Source organism: Schistocerca americana, chromosome 11, assembly GCF_021461395.2.
Source record: "Schistocerca americana isolate TAMUIC-IGC-003095 chromosome 11, iqSchAmer2.1, whole genome shotgun sequence".
Classification (NCBI taxonomy): Eukaryota; Metazoa; Arthropoda; class Insecta; order Orthoptera; family Acrididae; genus Schistocerca; species Schistocerca americana.
Genome location: NC_060129.1, coordinates 166,157,134 through 166,169,867, shown reverse-complemented (window position 1 = coordinate 166,169,867; position 12,734 = coordinate 166,157,134). Strand labels below are relative to the sequence as shown.

The following is a 12,734-nucleotide window of genomic DNA, read 5'->3' as shown; positions in this document are numbered from 1 at the left end:
TGGGATGAAGGCACAGGAACATCGTGCATTAACCTACATTGAAAAATAAATAAAGTTTCAGTGATGCAAGTACTTGTTTACTGTTCTGTCTCGAGAACTTTTCAAGGCTCCCTCGCACTAAGGTGACAACCTTTGGACCCCGCACCTTACCACGCCGTGGTTCTGGTGTTGAGGTCCACAGACATCCAAACACCTAATTGACAGAGTCCCCAGCAGAATACAGGCCATGGCAAATGCGAAAGACGATGTTAATGTCCACTAAATAGTGTCCGGTTAAGTTTGATCAGATGTGTAGATGGAGAGAGGTGAACTGCACGGGGCTAGATACAGCCGGTGACGGAGCGGACGAGGGACGTGTCGTATGCAGACCTCTGCTCCCCCCCCCCCCCTTCTCCCCCTCCCACCTTGCGCCTTCTCTACTTACCCCCACCACTGGCTACCCAGAGTACGGCGGGCCGCTATTGGATAATCGTCCGCTTCCTGCCGCAGCTGCTATGTCTGCGTTGCGCAACCTCCAGCCTCCCGGCTTATCTCGGACACGGACATGGGGCTACTGTACTGTCTAGTTTCCGAAAGCCCAGCCACGGTCTGCGACACGGGTTGGCCCCCACGTTTACTCACCGAGGCCGCCGTAAGCGAACAAACGTGTTTGTCAAATTCGCCACCTTGTAGCCAGATTTGCCAAACAAGTTCGTCAGTTTAACCAACACCGACTCAAAGGAAGGCCTCGGCGCTTGTCGGTGACGTCACGTCAGCTAGGCACGGCGAACGCCAGGTCTGTTGCAGGCAGAAACGCCTGGCCGTGCTTATCACTATAAATCTCTTATTTTTGGACAAAATGTTTGGTATTGTTTTGGATTCTGCAGTTTTATTTAGGTGAAAGATTTTCTTACTATCGTAAAGCTACAAATGAAGACCATAGTTCTGTATTACTGAATCCTGTCGAAACAAACGTAGATCAATATGAGAAGATGCTTTGCTCCATCGCAAGCTTCGGAAATTTTACATTCAAGTAACTATATTTACTTGATCCATTTTGTTATCGAAACTTACCCCAACCCCCTTAACAATGAATTCGTTTCTTTTATTTATTTATTTTCGTTTGACAGCGTCACTGGAAATGTTTACTAATTTACATGTGTAAATGTCCAACTGTTGCCAGTCATTAGATTACAATCGTTTTTAACGAAAGGAATTCTAAACAGGAACCAAAACAGCTTTATACATCGAAAATACTGCTGAGCTTAAACTTTTTTAAACAAGCACATTAGAAAAGATAAATATTCCCCTCTTGCAACTGAAAGGAGAATGTTTATAGGATAAAACAATTTTATTTGATAAAACAAGTATCTCTCTCTTGTCTCTTCTTCTGTCCCCCACCCCCTCCCCCAACGTGTACAATCGCAATATATTTCATTAATATTCAGTGCTCCTCACCCCATTGTCACCCAAGATACCTAAAGAAGACCACCAATATGTTCACAGTTTCTTGTAAAAGCAACCCAGTACAAACGTAACTTCCTCAGATTTACAAATAAGGTAAAGAAGCACGAATTCTGTTGGTGCTGGACCATGAAGTTGTTTTTGTATGTCAATCCTTAAAACAGGTGGAAATTTAAGTTCAGGAGTACACTATTTGTTAAGAAGTGTAATGAACTGCACAATTAATTGATTGCAGAAATCTCTCAGAACAATGTGTGTTGGACAAGTACCGCTAATAGTTTCACATTTTCCTGTTTCACGGAGACACCACCATTATGAGTATAATAAAAATAGTCCCAGGTGCCAACACTCCATACACATTTAAAGTTTTGACATACATCTCTTTCTGTGGTGTCACCGCCAGACACCACACTTGCTAGGTGGTAGCCTTTAAATCGGCCGCGGTCCATTAGTATACGTCGGACCTGCGTGTCGCCACTGTCAGTGATCGCAGACCGAGCGCCACCACACGGCAGGTCTACAGAGACTTCCTAGCACTCGCCCCAGTCGTACAGCCGACTTTGCTAGCGATGGTTCACTGTCTACATACGCTCTCATTTGCCGAGACGATAGCATAGCCTTCAGCTACGTCATTTGCTACGACCTAGCAAGGCGCCATTACCAGTTTATTGATGCTGTAAAACATGTACCGTCAAGAGCGATGTTCACCAATTATGGATTAAAGTTAAGTATTCCACAGCTGCGTCCTTTTTTGCTAGTCTCATTTCCTTGGCCTGTTCCAGACCTCACGCCAGCCTGCGTGAGCTAAAACGCGTGCCTTTCGGCTTCCTCTCATAGTGGGCTGGCTGTCTTGCCAATCCACAACACTTTCACTAATAAGAAAGCCTAGTTATGAAACCCGCAATGCATGTAACACGTTTTCAGATCACTCAGTGATAAAAGAACTGTAGAATATACACTGACTGTGCAACAAACTAAAAGTTAACTGACATTCAAGTACAGCAGTATATGCTTTGCTAAGAAGTGTGATGAATTATGGATTTCACTGGTTGCACAAGTCACTCAATACAAATAAAAACTGCAGAATCCAAAACAGTACCAAACATTTTGTCCAAAAATAAGAGATTTATAGTGATGAGCACGCCGAGGCGTTTCTGCCTGCAACAGACCTGTCGTTCGCCGTGCCTAGCTGACGTGATGTCACCAGCAAGCGCCGAGGCCTTCCTTTGAGTCGGTGTTGGTTTAACCCCATTAGAAGCAGACGGTATTCGTGTTCAAATGGTTCAAATGGTTCTGAGCACTATGGGACTCAACTGCTGAGGTCATTAGTCCCCTAGAACTTAGAACTACTTAAACCTAACTAACCCAAGGACATCACAAACATCCATGCCCGAGGCAGGATTCGAACCTGCGACCGTAGCGGTCTTGCGGTTCCAGACTGCAGCGCCTTTAACCGCACGGCCACTTCGGCCGGCTATTCGTGTGCGTTGAGTATTTTGACAGTACTGAGAACGGCCACAAATGCAGACAAAGCATTTCTGGCACTGTGTTCAGAGAAGAAAATAAATAAATCGCCAGGTCCTGATGGGATTCCAATTCGGTTTTACAGAGAGTACTCTGCTGCATTGGCTCCTTACTTAGCTTGCATTTATCGCGAATCTCTTGCCCAACGTAAAGTTCCGAGCGACTGGAAAAAAGCGCAGGTGACGCCTGTGTATAATAAGGGTGGAAGGACGGATCCTCAAAATTACAGACCAATATCCTTAACATCGGTTTGTTGCAGGATTCTCGAACATATTCTCAGTTCGAATATAATGAATTTCCTTGAGACAGAGAAGTTGCTGTCCACGCATCAGCACGGCTTTAGAAAGAATCGTTCCTGCGAAACGCAACTCGCCCTTTTTTCACATGATATCTTGCGAACCATGGATGAAGGGTATCAGACGGATGCCATATTTTTCGACTTCCGGAAAGCGTTTGACTCGGTGCCCCACTGCAGACTCCTAACTAAGGTACGAGCATATGGGATTGGTTCCCAAATATGTCAGTGGCTCGAAGACTTCTTAACTTATAGAACCCAGTACATTGTCCTCGATGGTGAGTGTTCATCGGGGGTGAGGGTATCATCTGGAATGCCCCAGGGAAGTGTGGTAGGTCCGCTGTTGTTCTCTACCTACATAAATGACCTTTTGGATAGGGTGGATAGCAATGTGCGGCTGTTTGCTGATGATGCTGTGGTGTACGGGACGGTGTCGTCGTTGAGTGACTGTAGGAGGATACGAGATGACTTGGACAGGATTTGTGATTGGTGCAAAGAATGGCAGCTAACTCTAAATATAGATAAATGTAAATTAATGCAGATGAATAGGAAAAAGAATCCCCTAATGTCTGAATACTCCATAGTAGTGTAGCGCTTGACACAGTCACGTCGATTAAATATTTGGGCGTAACATTGCAGAGCGATATGAAGTGGGACAAGCATGTAATGGCACTTGTGGGGAAGGCGGATAATCGTCTTCGGTTCATTGGTAGAATTTTGGGATGATGTGGTTCATCTGTGAAGGAGACCGCTTATAAAACAGTAATACGACGTGTTCTCGAGCACTGCTCGAGCGTTTGGGATCCCTATCGGGTCGGATTGAGGGAGGACATAGAAGCAATTCAGAGGCGGGCTGCTAGATTTGTCACTGGTAGGTTTGATCATCACGCGAGTGTTACGGAAATGCTTCAGGAACTCGGGTGGCAGTCTCTGGAGGAAAGGAGGCGTTCTTTTCGTGAATCGCTACTGAGGAAATTTAGAGAACCAGCATTTGAGGCTGACTGCAGTACAATTGTACTGCCGCCAACTTACATTTCGCGGAAAGACCACAAAGATAAGATAAGAGAGATTAGGGCTCGTACAGAGGCATATAGGCAGTCATTTTTCCCTCGCTCTGTTTGGGAGTGGAACAGGGAGAGAAGATGTTAGTTGTGGTACGAGGTACCCTCCGCCACGCACCGTATGGTGGATTGCGGAGTATGTATGTAGATGTAGATGTAGAAGACCAAGAAAAAAAGACGCTGCTCTAGTGAATGGATTAATATCCACTAATGGAAATATTACTCTCAGAACCTGACGATTGCATCAACTTTCTACATAAGTTTTCTTTAATTTAACGTCTATGCTCACAAACTTTTTGTTAACAGTTACCTGTTTCGATCTATAATGACCATCATCAGATCTGTTCTATAAAAACAAAGTCCTAGTGTACTGCAGCCATACATTAGCACTTTGTTTTTATAAAACAGATCTGATGATGGTCATTATACACCGAAACCGGTAACCTGTTAATAAAAAGTCTGTGACCATAGACGTTAAATTAAAGAAAACTTATTGTATGTACGGGTCACTGTTTTAATCGCGACGATCTCGCAGCTAGTGAAACTTTCTACATCTACATCTTACTCCGCAAGCCACTTAATGGTGTGTGGCGGAGGGTACTTCGGTACCACTATCTGATCCCTCCAACCTTGTTCCACTCGCGAATAGCGCGTGGGATGAATGATTGTCTGTAAGCCTCTGTATTGGCTCTAAATTTCTCCTCGTGGTCAATAGGCGTAATTGTGTGTGTGTGTGTGTGTGTGTGTGTGTGTGTGTGTGTGTGGGAGAGGGGTGGGGGGAAGTAATATATTGTCCGGCTCCTCCTGTAAAGATCTGTCGCTAAATTTCAATAGTAAATCTCTCCGAACGCACAACGCCTCTCTTGTAACGTCTGCCAGCGGAGTTTGTTTAGCGACTCCGTAACGCTCTCTCGCCAGCTAAACGATCCCGTGACGAAACGCGCCGCTCTTCATTGGATCTTCTCTATCTCCTCTATCAGTCCTACTTGATAGGGATCCCAGATAGATGAACAATACTCAAGAATCGGGCGAACAAGCGCCTTATACGCCACCTCTTTTGTGGATGAGTTACATTTCCTGAACACTCTTCCTATGAATGAGTCTTGAGTCTGCTTTTCCCACTATCTGTTTTGTATGGTCATTCCACTTAAGATCACTCTGCATAGTTACGCCTAGATATTTTACGGCAGACGCTGTTGGTCATCAATAGTGTAGCTGTACAGTAGTGGATTGCTTTTCCTATGTATGCGAAACAAGTTGCATTTATTTACGTTCAGGGTCCACTGCGAGAGCCTGCACCATTCATCAATTCCCTGCAGGTCGTTCTGCAAATTCTTACTATCTTGCGGCGTTGCTACTTTGGTACAGACAACTGCATCATCTGCGAATAGCATTAAAGAGCATCCGACGCTTTCTGAAAGATAATTTATACACTACTGGCCATTAAAATTGCTACACCAAGAACAAAATGCAGATGATAAACGGATATTCATTGGACAAATATTTTATACTAGAACTGACATGTGATTACATTTTCACACAATTTGGGCGGACGGCCGCCATTGACCAGACGTTTTCAATTGGTGAGAGATCTGGAGAATGTGCTGGCCAGCGCAGCAGTCGAACATTTTCTGTATCCATAAAGGCCCGTACAGGACCTGCAACATGCGGTTGTGCATTATCCTGCTGAAATGTAGGGTTTCGCAGGGTTCGAATGAAGTGTAGAGCCATGGGTCGTAACACATCTGAAATGTAACGTCCACTGTTCAAAGTGCCGTCAATGCGAACAAGAGGTGACCGAGACGTGTAACCAATGGCACCCCATACCATCACGCCGGGTGATACGCCAGTATGGCGCTGACGAATACACGCTTCCAATGTGCGTTCACCGCGATGTCGCCAAACACGGATGCGACCATCATGATGCTGTAAACAGAACGTGGATTCATCCGAAAAAATGACGTTTTGCCATTCGTGCACCCAGGTTGTTGTCGAGTACACCATCACAGGCGCTCCTGTCTGTGATACAGCGTCAAGGGTAACCACAGCCGTGGTCTCCAAGCTGATGGTCTACGCTGCTGCAAACGTCGTCGAAGTGTTCGTGCAGATGGTTGTTGTCTTGCAAACGTCCCCATCTATTGACTCAGGGATCGAGACGTGGCTGCACGATCCGTTACAGCCATGCGGATAAGCCGCCTGTCATCTCGACTGCTAGTGATACGAGGCCTTTGGGATCCAGCACGGCGGTCTGTATTACCCTCCTGAACCCACCGATTCCATATTCTGCTAACAGTCATTGGATCTCGACCAACGCGAGCAGCAATGTCGCGATACGATAAACCGCAATCGCGATAGGCTGCAATCCGACCTTCATCAGAGTCAGAAACGTGACGGTGCGCATTTCTCCTCCTTACACGGGGCATCACAACAACGTTTCAGCAGGCAACGCCGGTCAACTGCTGTTTGTGTACGAGAAATCGGTTGGAAACTTTCCTCATGTCAGCACGTTGTAGGTGTCGCCACCGGCGCCAACCTTGTGTGAATGCTGTGAAAAGCTAATCATTTGCATATCACAGCATCTTCTTCCTGTCGGTTAAATTTCGCGTCTGTAGCACGTCATCTTCGTGGTGTAGCAATTTTAATGGCCAGTAGTGTACTTATTGTAAACAGGAACGTCATATCACACTTCCCCTGTGCTACTCCGGATATTTACCCCCAGATCTGTCGATTTAGTTCCGTTAAGAGCGACGTCTTGAGTTGTATCTACAAGAAAGTATTGAATCCAATCGCAAGTCTGCTCGTATTTTTTTTCATTAAAAGGCAATGCGGGACGGCGTCGAATGCCTGACTGAAGTCGAGAAACACGACATCAAGCTGAACGCCGTCGTCCACTGCGCTGTGGATCTCACGGAGGAACAGAGCGAGCTGACTTTCAAAGGATCTCTGTTTATTTCTTCGAATGGACAGTGAAACTTATAGTTACTCTTTGGAGGGCCTCTTAAACAAGCAAAAGTGTTTGTGAATTTGGCTCTTATCTAGCCACGGATGTTTCAAACGAGCCCGCTTGCGTACAAACGAACTTGTCAGTTTCACAGTCACCTTATGTATATCGACGATAGGCAATGAAAAGCTCGAACTCTACGAATCTATAAAAACCTCGTAATTCGAGTAACCAGTAACTTCACTATCAGAGACAGATTTGAAACTGCATGGATTTCTCTAATCTGTCAATTTCTCGGCTTCTCGATATGGCATAGGTTCAACAAATCGTCCGACACTATATTGAGAGGTGTCCCATGACTTTTGTGACCTCAGTGTATACTTACACATGTACAAAAATATATTTATGGTTTTATACATTTCTTAAAAAATCGCTTTTGCTTCTCCTGTAAAATTTATGGCTCAAATGGTTCAAATGGCTCTGAGCACTATGGGACTTAACATCTGTGGTCATCAGTCCCCTAGGACTTAGAACTACTTACACCTAACTAACCTAAGGACATCACAAACATCCATGCCCGAGGCAGGATTCGAACCTGCGACCGTAGCAGTCGCGCGGTTCCCGACTGAGCGCCTAGAACCGCTAGACCACCGCGGCCGGTGTAAAATTTATCAAAATACAGCTACGACGTTTTAATTGCCTACCTTCGATATGCTGTACTTTGAAACTAGTGGGAATGGTTACAAACGCAGATGAAGTATTGTTAACACTAACAGTGTATTCGAAGAAGAAGAAGTAGTAAACAAGACACTGTCCAGGGAATGGCTTAAAATCAGAGAAACATACACATGAAAAGCTGCTAAAGGAAATCTTACACTGGGAACCTCATGATTATATCAACTCTCTGCAGAAGTTTGGTGAAACTTTTAATAACTGGTTTAAAGTTACTTTGTCCTCGGACTGAAAAAGAAGGCGAAAGTATACGAAAACTTATTCTGTTTCTACATGGTCCTCTAATGACAGTGCATTAAAACGCCATTGTGTGGGAACATACGCGTATACCGGTCATTGCCCGTGCAAGAATAAGGGAACTTGTTTTTTATTTTATTATTTTTTTTTATTTCACTGCATACCGCTTGTACGTTGTACGTGTAAAAAAATATATGGCTACAGTTTTGGTAGCTGCCAGTTGTGATAGGACGTACTATGAAGACCCTTCTATGAAATGTTCGGTACCACGCTTTTACACATTAAACAGTTAAAATTCAAGTTTTGGTGCTCCGTATTGTATCAAGTAGCACTGTACACGCCATATATAAAATGTAACACATCCATTTAGTCAAGTACAGCTCGTTTAAATACAGTCAACAGAAAACTTGTTAGTGGAAATATCTTATTTTAATCATCAATTTTACGAAATTTAAAAAATGGTTCAAATGGCTCTGAGCACTATGGGATTTAACATCTGAGGTCATCAGTCACCTAGAACTTAGAACAACTTAAGCCTAACTAACCTAAGGACATCACACACATCCATGCCGGAGGCAGGATTCGAACCTGCGAAATCGCGCGGTTCCGGACTGAAGCGCCTAGAACCGCTTTTTTTCCACTCAGCTTTTTTTTATTCCACAAAAACAGTAACAAAAATGGCTATAATGAAATGGCATAAATAAGGTGACAGATAATTGCAGTCATAAATTACAGAATTCAAAGAATGAGGAACCATATTCAGTGGGCCAAAACGGCCGGCACGAACTTTACAGAAAAGCTAACTATTTCATTTATGTAACTATCAGACTATAATCATATAGAAATGTTAGTGTGAAAATGATTGCCGTCATTAAATGGGAAATTAATTGTCAAAATTCGACTACTCCATAGAACGCGAAAATTAATGTTGGGTAGATTTCTAGCTAACTGTTGCACTGAAACTTACGATCACTTTCGAGAGATTATGTTTCTGTAAAAACTCGTATCAGATTTATTGTAATTAATTCTGTAATTACTAGCTCAGTAACTTCGTCATTAACAAACTATTGTTTCGATCATTTGGTCAAAACGAGATTAGTATGTGAAATCTGAATCTCAAAATCTATTTCCGCATTATGTAAAGTACTCCGAAATGTGTTAGCGTCAAAAATACCTATTGTAATTAACGAGATAATAATTATTTTGTATCAGGTATTGTTAGGTTTTATAAATCAGATTTGTTATAATCAGTCATTTATTATCTTCAAATTTGTAACTGTAGTTTCTTATGGAACAAACGTTTTTGTTGTTACTCAGTTAATGCGATTTGTTGAACAATACTTTCAAAGAACTTGTATCAAGCAGTGAGTGGCAGTAGAGTGGCAGTTGTTTTCAGTTAATTCTAGTAGATGATCTGTAAAGCCAGATTCTTAAGGGCTGTGCGCTGTACGAATGTTCTGGAACAATATAAACATTCACACAAAATGCAAACTACGTGTTGGTGTAAATTACCATTGGCATTTCACATTGACTCCTGGGATTTCTCCAGTGAAGCAATTTATATTATAGACCCCAATTAACACTGAACTAGTGGAGAAAAACTATCGAAACCAACAAGATAAATATACACTCTAAGCTTTTCATTCAACTTAACACAGACACGTAATCCAAGAGTATGTTATTCGAACACTTTTGGTTAGAACCTAGTAAAAAGAGTGTGTTAGACAGTGCTATTTTGTTTTTAACCTTGATCGTAGCTCACATAGTTCTGAACACTCACGATAGGGTGAGAAAAATCGTAATAAAGATATTTTTCACTAAATATATGCGCCAAAACGTCGACACAGAAGACGTCCTCCATGTTGTCAAGTTTTGTGTCAACCAAAATTTCTGGTAAACACGTAAGACACGCTCAGTGTTTGACAAACACTTCTAACGCCACTATACACGTTCAACTGTTTGCGAAATATACTGAAGTTGGACAAATTGCTTGAGAGTTTACGTGGCCATTAAGCCACGTCGCACGCCTTATGCTGCCCCCAACATACACAACTGGCCATTAAAATTTGCTACAACAAGAAGAAATGCAGATGATAAACGGGTATTCGTTGGACAAATGACATGTAATTACATTTTCACGCAATTTGGGTGCGCAGATCCTGAGAAATCAGTACCCAGAACAACCACCTCTGGCCGTAATAACGGCCTCGATACGCCTGGGCTTTGAGTCAGACAGAGCTCGGATGGCGTGTACAGGTACAGCTGCCCGTGCAGCTTCAACACGATACCACAGTTCATCAAGAGTAGTGACTGGCGTATTGTGATGAGCCAGTTGCTCGGCCGCCATTGACCAGACGTTTTCCGTTGGTGAGAGATCTGGAGAATGTGTTGGCCAGGGCAGCAGTAGAACATTTTCTGTATCCAGAAAGGTCTGTACAGGACCTGCAACATGCGGTCGTGCATTATTCTGCTGAAATGTAGGGTTTCGCAGGGATCGAATGGAGGGTAGAGCCACGGGTCGTAACACATCTGAAATGTAGCGTCCACTGTTCAAAGTACCGTCAATGCGAACAAGAGGTGACCGAGACGTGTAACCAATGGCACCCCATACCATCACGCCGGGTGATACGCCAGTATGGCGATGACGAATACACGCTTCCGATGTGCGTTCACCGCGATGTCGCCAAACACGGATGCGACCATTGTGATGCTGTAAACAGAACATGGATTCATCCAAAAAAATGACGTTTTGCTATTCGTGCACCCAGGTTCGTCGTCGAGTACACCATCGCAGGCGCTCCTGTCAAGGGTAACCGCAGCCACGGTCTCCGGGCTGATAGTCCGTGCTGCTGCAAACGTCGTCGAACTGTTCCTGCAGATGGTTGTTGTCTTGCAAACGTCCCCATGTGTTGACTCAGGGATCGAGACGTGGCTGCACGATCCGTTACAGCCATGCATATAAGATACCTGTCATCTCGACTGCTACTGATACGAGGCCATTGGGATCCAGCACGGCGTTCCTTATTACCCTCCTGAACCGACTGATTCCATATTCTGCTAACAGTCATTGGATCTCGACCGACGCGAGAAGCAATGTCGCGATACGACAAACCGCAATCGCGATAGGCTACAATCCGACCTTTATCAAAGTCGGAAACGTGATGGTGCGCATTTCTCCTCCTTACACGAGGCACCACAACAACGTTTCACCAGGCAACGCCGGTCAACTGCTGTTTGTGTATGAGAAATCGGTTGGAAACTTTCCTCATGTGAGCAAGTTGTAGATGTCGCCACCGGCGCCAACCTTGTGTGAATGCTCTGAACAGCTAACCATTTGCATATCACAGCATCTTCTTCCTGTCGGTTAAATTTCGCGTCTGTATCACGTCATCTTCGTGGTGTAGCAATTTTAGTGGCCAGTAGTGTATTTTCACATTCGGAGGAGAAATTTGGTGACATTTCGTGAAAAGACCCTGTCTCAACGAAAAAAACCTTTGTTTCAATGACTGCCACCCCAAATCGCTTATCATATCCGTGCCACTCTCTGTCCCACTTCGCGATACTACAAAACGAGCTGCCCTTCTTTGAACGTTTCCGATGTGCTCCGTGAATCCTGTCTGGTATGCATCCCACACTCCAGGAGCTCTGTAAGCAGTCTCTTTAGTAGGTCTGTTGCATTTTCTCAGTGTTCTGGCAATAAAACGATAGCCATGGTTCGCCTTCCTCACCGTATTTTCAAGTGATCGTTCCAGTTTAAGGGGAAGTGTACTATCGTTGGCCCGAAAAAAACATGTTCTTTCAGAATGTTTTTTCTAGGTATGTGTTATAGATATCAATGTCAAATTTGGTCAAAATGTTTATTGATGTTTCCTCTACAAATGGGAATTTTTTCGCCCGGAAATGTCGAAGAGCAAAGGCGGAAGTGCCGTCGGAACGAAACAAAATTTCGATGTAGACCTCCACGCGCGGTTTGTCACAGGTCAGCCGGCTCGTCTGAAATCAATATCGAGTTGAAGCGAAGTATAAAAGATTCTTCAGGAGTTGTACCTCGGTTGAGTTATTTGGACCATAGGAAACAAAATGACGGCCATTTGAAAAATAGGGATATTTTCATCGATTACTCCATTTGATGGATCGGAATAAAATTGGTACAACTCCTAGACAATTTGGTTAGCTTCGTCGGAAAGAAAGAATCGCGCCAATCGGTTCAGAAGTTTTATGTTACCATACCGCGCATAAAAAAAAGTCATTTCGATAAAAACGCGTTTGAAGTTTTGACTACATATAAATGCAATATTATGCGAAGTACGTTCTATCTGCTATTCCGGGTCCATAAACTAGTCCTTCCTCTTCATCACAGAGGGCGTTCTGCTCGGCCTGGGCCATCCTGCGCTGCTGCAGAGCCGCTCGTACGGCCGGTGACAAGCGGTTCTCGGCCGCTCGAATCCGGTGGTCGTCCGAATGCTCGGCGAACTGCGTCGAATAGAGTCGCAGGGAGACG

General features: G+C 44.1%; 2 protein-coding genes across 4 annotated transcripts in view; one reads left to right on the top strand and one right to left on the bottom strand.

Annotated features, from left to right (window-relative positions):
• LOC124553655 overlaps window positions 1-12,734 on the top strand; it is a 276,328-nt gene that overhangs the window by 103,607 nt on the left and 159,987 nt on the right. The gene's annotated exons all lie outside the window — the stretch shown is intronic.
• Window positions 1-12,734, bottom strand: part of LOC124553653 (serine/threonine-protein kinase OSR1) — a 549,990-nt gene that overhangs the window by 447,303 nt on the left and 89,953 nt on the right. The gene's annotated exons all lie outside the window — the stretch shown is intronic.